Source organism: Lontra canadensis, unplaced genomic scaffold (genome assembly GCF_010015895.1).
Source record: "Lontra canadensis isolate GAN:19392208 unplaced genomic scaffold, GSC_riverotter_1.0 scaffold33, whole genome shotgun sequence".
In the NCBI taxonomy this organism is placed as follows: domain Eukaryota; kingdom Metazoa; phylum Chordata; class Mammalia; order Carnivora; family Mustelidae; genus Lontra; species Lontra canadensis.
In genome coordinates, this window is record NW_022631027.1 from 18,528,064 (window position 1) to 18,535,253 (window position 7,190).

The window sequence follows — 7,190 nt, forward strand, 5'->3', positions numbered from 1 at the left end:
AGGAATCCCTGAAGTATATGGCTACTTGAAGTTGGTTTGGGGTAGGAAAGGTATTATGGTTCAGAGCCTATGGTCAAGAAAGAATTCCTGACACAACTTTGTTGCAAAAAGGTGATTTTATTAAAGCATGGGGACAGGACCTGTGAGTAGAAAGAGCTCTACTGGGGTCATGAGGAGAGGCTGGTTATATACTTTCAAGTCGGGAGGTTGTTAGTGATAGCTTAAGTCTCTAAGGAAATTTGGAAGCAAGGTTTCCAGGACTTTGAGGGGGCTAGCTATTGTTAGGGAAAGGTCATTTATTACCGTCTAATAAAACCTTAGACATGAAACACTTCAAATGCATATGGGTGGGTCATATGCTTGGGGAATGATCAGATGATTTCCAACACATATCTTGGGGCTAGAGATATAGGAAGTTTCCAAAGGGACTTTTATATGTGAAAGTGACTCACAGGATCCTGGGGTTTGGGCTAAGGTTGCCTTTTGCCCTTAACAAAGTATGAATATCGAGGCAGTTGAGTCCCTACAGGAATGTCACTCTGCCTGTTTCAAGGACTTGTCAGTGGGCTGTAGGTAGTATGGAAATTTAATTTTTCTTGTTGCCTTTATTTCCCATATCAGTTTGTCCTTATATGAAATAGTTCACCTCTTAATTTCAGATTTTAGAGCCAGAAAACCCAAATGTGCATGTTAGAGCTGACACTATCTATAGTGTGAATCACAAATGTGTTCCGTTTCCTTATTAGTAAAATAAGAAAAAGAATAATCCTAACTCCATGGGCTGTTGTGAAAAATCAAAAGCAGTAATGTATGTGAAAGTGCTTTGTTAGCCAGTTCAGTTAACAATTATCATGAAAGCAAGCAAAAAGCTAATTCTAAACTCAAAGGTGGATAGCAACTTAAGTAAGCCCCACTAGAACATCCAGAAAAAAAAAAAAAGAACTGTTAAAAAAAATAATAAAACAAAAGAAAAGAAAATAACAAGCCCCTAAGCAAATTTCTATCTTCATACATTTCTTTCTCCAGAAAACCAAGATGAGGACTAGAAAGGCAGCTCCAGCATTATATAAAAAGCAGCAGAGTGCCGGATCCATTTCAATGCAAAACCAAGAATCAAATTGCTATTTCTCTTCACCTTGATATTCCTTTCTCAGTGCTGTGGATAAAGGCCACAGGCATTAAGTCTGGTTCACCTTGGAATTTCCCATCAACCTTCAAAAGGAACCAAAGCACAGCAAGGTCTGAGCTTATTTTGTTCATAAGTATGAGATTGCAAAGGAACTGACTTAACAACTCTTCATGTGAAAACATCCTGAGGCTTTTAGTTGACTGTAAATTCAATATAATCTTGCTCTGTGAAACATCTGAAAATAATACTAGTAAAGGGAAAACAATAATAATGACAACAGTTAATATTTGTTCAGTATTGACATTATACCAGGGTATTGTTCAAAGAGCTTCCTGTGCACTGACTCATTTAATTCTCCTTTTTATACTGTGAGGTAGGTATTATCACCAGCCCCATTTTTTCCAGATAAGCAATTGATAGTAACAGCTACCACTGACTGCAAGCTTATTCTGCAAGCTAACCTAGATGCTTTATACACCTAATTTCATCAAATTCTTAATATAATTAAGTGGCCAGTTTGTAAGAAATGGAAGTCAAAAATTCTTATTCTTCTTATCATACACTAAAACTCAAATGCCACAAGTGTTTTTCAACAGAGGCGGACAGGGACTGTTCAGAGTCCTTCAAAATATCACTATCCCTGGTCCTAACTGATAAATGTCAGTAATGACCCTTCCCTAGAAATTGTGACAACCTAAACATTTCTACTCGTGTGTCAATCCTTTGAAGGGGACTATATTAGCCCTTTTTGAGGATTAAATAATAAGAGGAATGACAAAATAATTCCTTGGTTTGAGCCAGGAATGGATTTTAGATATTTGTTCATTCATTCATTTATTCATTCATCCAATAAATATTTATCAGGCATATTGTGTTTGGAAGGCAACAGATTCGGTATCACCATGTCAGAATGAAGAAACACAATCCATGTCTTGTCTACAGTCCTTGTTTTACAGGAAGTAAAATAGGAATAGGAACAACTATTTAAAAGAAAGAAAGTGACATGAAGCATAAGACATGTGCAAATGAGAATGTTCTTAGAGCTTAGAGACGAACAGTCATTACTAGCTGGGAAGAGACAAAGAAGACTCCATGGAGAAGACATGTTTGGGACCTGGGCTTTGAAGGAAGCTGGGCTCAAGTAGAGTCTGAAATGAAGAGAATATTGAGAAAAAGAGCAAAATGAGTCAAGATACAGATACGGTAAAGTGTAGGGCATTTTCAGAAACTGTGATAATACCATTATGACTGAAGTAGCCTGGTGTGAGGGAGGAGTGGAAAGATAATAGGAGAAAAGGAAGAGAAGATTGGAAGGAAAATTAAGGAGTATCATGAGGGTCAGGCTAGGATGGTGAGGTAGAGTCACTGAATAGAGAACTACGGCAAAAACTGTCTTTTGGAGGTATTTATCTGGCAGCTGAATTTAATATATTGAAGAGGGCACAGCTTGGAGATAGACATATAGAGTCCATGTCCACAAGAAAACCCCAAACCAAACCAAGACAAGCAGACAAGAAACTAGCAATAGAGGGAAAAAGAGGTGGATTCAGAGAATGTTCCAAAGGTAAGCTCAACTCTTTGGTCACTGATTGGATGTGAGTGGGTCAGCTTCATTTAGGTTTGAAGTTTGAGCTTAAGTGAATTCATGGAACTATTTATTCAACCCCACGTTATGGAATACTTATGCCTAGTTGGGGAAGTACTCCATTAGGCACTGGAGATACAGAGATAAATGATTCCCAGACTTGGGTGAATGGACAGAGATTATACCAGGTCCAGAAGGGGAAAAAAAAAAAAAGTCAGGAAGAGAAGTAGATTTTAATGGCAAAGACAGATGCAGTTATGGAAACACGGAGTTTGAAGACCTGACTAAAAATCCAGGAAGATGTGTCTAATACGTAGATGAAACTTGTCACAAGCCAGCTTTACTATTCCTTTAATGAAGTACTTTCCTGACTCATTCAACAAACATTTTTTAGAGTGCCATCTATGTGCATATCACTGCACGAGGCTCAGAGGACACAAATATCTAAGTGTTTTTGACTCTGCTTGATTTCTATCTTTCCAATCTGCCCCAACCTTCTTTATCCCCCAGTTACCCTAATTCACGGTTTCATGGCCTCTCAATTCAATTAGTCTAACTAGCCCTCTTACCTGCAGTTTTAACCCTCTACAAATCTATTCTCTGTACTGGAGCTCAAGTGGTTTTTTAAAAACATAAATCTGATCATGACCCTCCCTTGAAAATACCTTCCAAAACACATATTCCAGCTTGAAAAGTCAAGTCCAGATCATTCAACATGACCCACAGCTCCTGACTCTTGCTCACCCCTCCAGCATTTTCTCTCAATATTATTCTCCCCTTATGCTAGACTTTAGTCACACACTCAGATTTTCAATTATGCTGTTTTCTATCTCACTGTCAAGTCTCCTAGGATGCATTTCCTTCTCTGTGCACTACTCTAGTTCCCTCTTCATCTGCCTGACCACATTTTATCTTTCAGTCATCAATTTTGACACCTTCCCCTATACCCCAATGTATAGATCAGATGTTCCTTTAAAGCACTTTCATAATAGTATATTTCTCCAATCATAGCACTTATCATACATTTTCATTTTCTGTTAATTCTTAAGTGCCTGTCACCTACTGGTTAATACATCATGAACTCTTTGAAGTCAAGGATTACATTTTATAATCTCTGTATGCCTTGTATATTCCAAGCTGACTTTAACATGGTAGGAATTCAATAAATTTTTGCTAAGTGAAAAAGTGAATAAAGGCTATTTCTTTACATATACTATCACACCTAATTTTCCCAGTAACCTTGTTATATTAATAGATGAGGTGTGTGATACTTTTGCAGCTTATCAGCAAAGCCAATTTTCTAAAATTCTAGATAGATGCAATAAATCCATGATAGTTTATAGCATATATTTCCCCAAGATATTCACTCCAATCAATTGCCACCTTCCTAAGAACTATTTAGGGTGCTAGTTAAACATACAGATTCCTGGCCCTACCCAGAACTTTAATCAAAATCTTTTGATTAACAAAGTTTGGGAAGTGCTGGAATAAAAGAATAAAAGAATTCTCATTCATGCTAACCTGAAAGATTCATTTCCTGTAATGTAACAAAAATCCAAACTGTTGTCCTTGACAAAATTATAATCACATCTGTTCTCAGGAATCTCTATTTTAGGATCTAGGCATATTTCAATTACCAGTTAAAGAGCAAAAATTAAAAAAAAACCTGCATTCTTTGAGCACTTCTTATGTAAACATTGTTCTCCCTTTATACTCTAAGGCAATCACATTTTTGACATTATTTAGTAATGCATTGCCCCCTTGCAGGAGCATAATTGATCCTTTGATAGGACACAAAGCTTGTGCTGGGAAGAGGATGTATTTACTGTCTAAGTACATCCATATTTAGAAAGATGCAGCTGATGAGGCAAGTGCTGTTCAGATTAATAGTCACTAAAAAATGAGAAAATTTAGCTCATTCAGAGTTCTCTTAAGAAAGACCTTTGGGTTTTTATTTTAAGTCCATCATTAAAAATGTGGCTAGTGCTACTGAATGTTCAAATTCTCATGTTTTTATTAGTATATATGTTTATAACAGAATGTGATTTTGGAACTGGGTGGGAGATCTATTTGTCAATAACAGAAGCTTCATTATGTGAGAATACACCATTTTGTTCTCTATTTGAACAGCTTATGAAGGAAACATATGATGGGAAATTCATGGATCACAACATCTTGCAAAACTGTATTATGAACTCTGGTCCTGGTGACACCATTTTGTCATTCCAGTTGTCTCATCTTCTGTATTAGTGAAGGTTCTTTCAACTATAAGCAATAGAAAGCAATTCTAGCTTACCTGAACAAAAACAGAATGTACTGAAAAGATATTAAGGTATCTTATGGATTTCAAAGAAGAGTTCAAAATTTAAAAAATAAATAAAAGACCCCTGAAAGTAAAGGATGGGAACAAGTCATAGTATTTCAGTAGCAGCTCATGCTGTCATCAATGTATCTCAAAAATCTATTCAGCCTTTTTGTCCCTAAGTTCAAAATTTTAAATTCTAGAGAAGCAGAGCCATTTATTGACCCATTCCTTTTCTGGCATGATTGCTCCGAAGTGAAAGATTTCTGGTCAATAAGAATACTACATACAAAATCAAGAAAGAGATGACAGAATGGGAAAAGATATTTGTAGTGCTCAAACTGATAAGGTATTTATAATCAGAATACACGAGAAACTCCTAAAAATTATCCAAGAATAAAAATAGAAAAAAGGATACAAGTAATGCAAGACAGAAAATGTAAAAATTCATGAAGCATGGAAGAGATGCTAAAACCTTACAGCAATCAGACATGTAAATTACAGCCAGAATAAGATGTCAATCTAAACATATTAGTTCAGCACACATTAGGTGGTAATGCCAAGTGTTGGCTGTAATGTGGGGCTGTAGGAACCTTCAGACTATTGCTGGGAGTGTGAACTAGAGCAGCTATTCTGGAGAACAATCTGGCTCTACATAGTCAAAATAGTATGTGTACAATTTACCATCTCCAGTTCTATTTTGGATATGTATCCCCAAAAAGCTTGTGCAAAAGTCCCAAAGAGGACATGTGCAAGGATATTCCCTGGCGTATTATTTGTGGAGGCAAACTTGAATGTCCACTCCTGGAAGAGTGATAGGTAAAGTGTTCTGAATGCACACCATGGAATTTAATGCACAGTTAAAAGCAACAACTTCAATGTAATCATGGCAACATGGATAGATTTAAAGACATCCCTCAGAATGAAAAGCAGAGCCTGAATAAAGAATGTCATACAGTGTTATTTATGCTAATTAAAACTGCATACTAACAAAACAAAAATATGCATTTTGCAAAAGTACATGCAAACAAAAAGATACAAGATGTATACATTTGAAAATTTGCCTTTGGTGGAGAAAGGGAGGAAGATGGGAATTGGGACTGGAGATACAATGGAATCATTAAATAAATGAAATAAGAGAGGGATGTGTATGGACCAAAGGTGATAATGAATCATGAGATATGTAGTTAACCACAGTACTCATCACTTGCCTATGTATTTACATATGTTTCGTTTATGAAAATCTGATTAAAGAAATTAAAAAAAGAAATCCTTTTAAACATAGTATCTTTATTATCTAAAGAAGAATCTAGGCTGAGGAGTAAGGAAGGTAGATATGAACAGAAATAAAAAGTAGCCTCTCTCAGCTTCTGAAAAATTTTGTGATCCACAATCCTTTTACTATTCTAATATATTTTACAATGTTTTTTACTTTACTACCACAATTTCCTAAAACCCCACAGAACCTGATTTTAATTGTACAAACTGTATATGCATTTTCTCTTCAGCCTGATCTTCCCTTCCATTTGTATTGACTTTAATGTCCACATCATGACACATTCATTCAACTTTCAGTGTCATTTTTTTTTAAAGATTTTATTTATTTATTTGACAGAGATCACAAGTAGGCAGAGAGGCAAGCAGAGAGAGAGAGGAAGGGAAGCAGGCTCCCTGCTGAGCAGAAGCCCGATGCAGGGCTCGATCCCAGGACCCTGGGACCATGACCCGAGCGGAAGGCAGAGGCTTTAACCCACTGAGCCACCCAGGCGCCCCTTCAGTGTCATTTTGAGACCCCTCCATGAATCAGTCAACAGCTTTCTCTACCTTGTAGCATTCTCACACCAGCTTCATCAAGTCTTAGACCTCATTGTTTCATGGTTTTCTTCTATACAGGTCTCTAAAAACTTCATTACAACATATTCCACCACCTCCTCTCATTCACCAACACTGCTACGTTTCACTGCCACTGGTACTTCAATAGCACAAACATAAATTATTAAGAAACTTGATTCCAATTGACATTTTGATACCATAATCACTGATTTCTTCAATATCTAAAATCTCACCACTTCTCTTCACAGATGGCTTCATTTCAGACTTTATTAAGCAAACTGAGCCCCCAAACCACCCTGCCCCTCAGTTTCCCCAATGTGATCATTATCCCTGTCTATTCA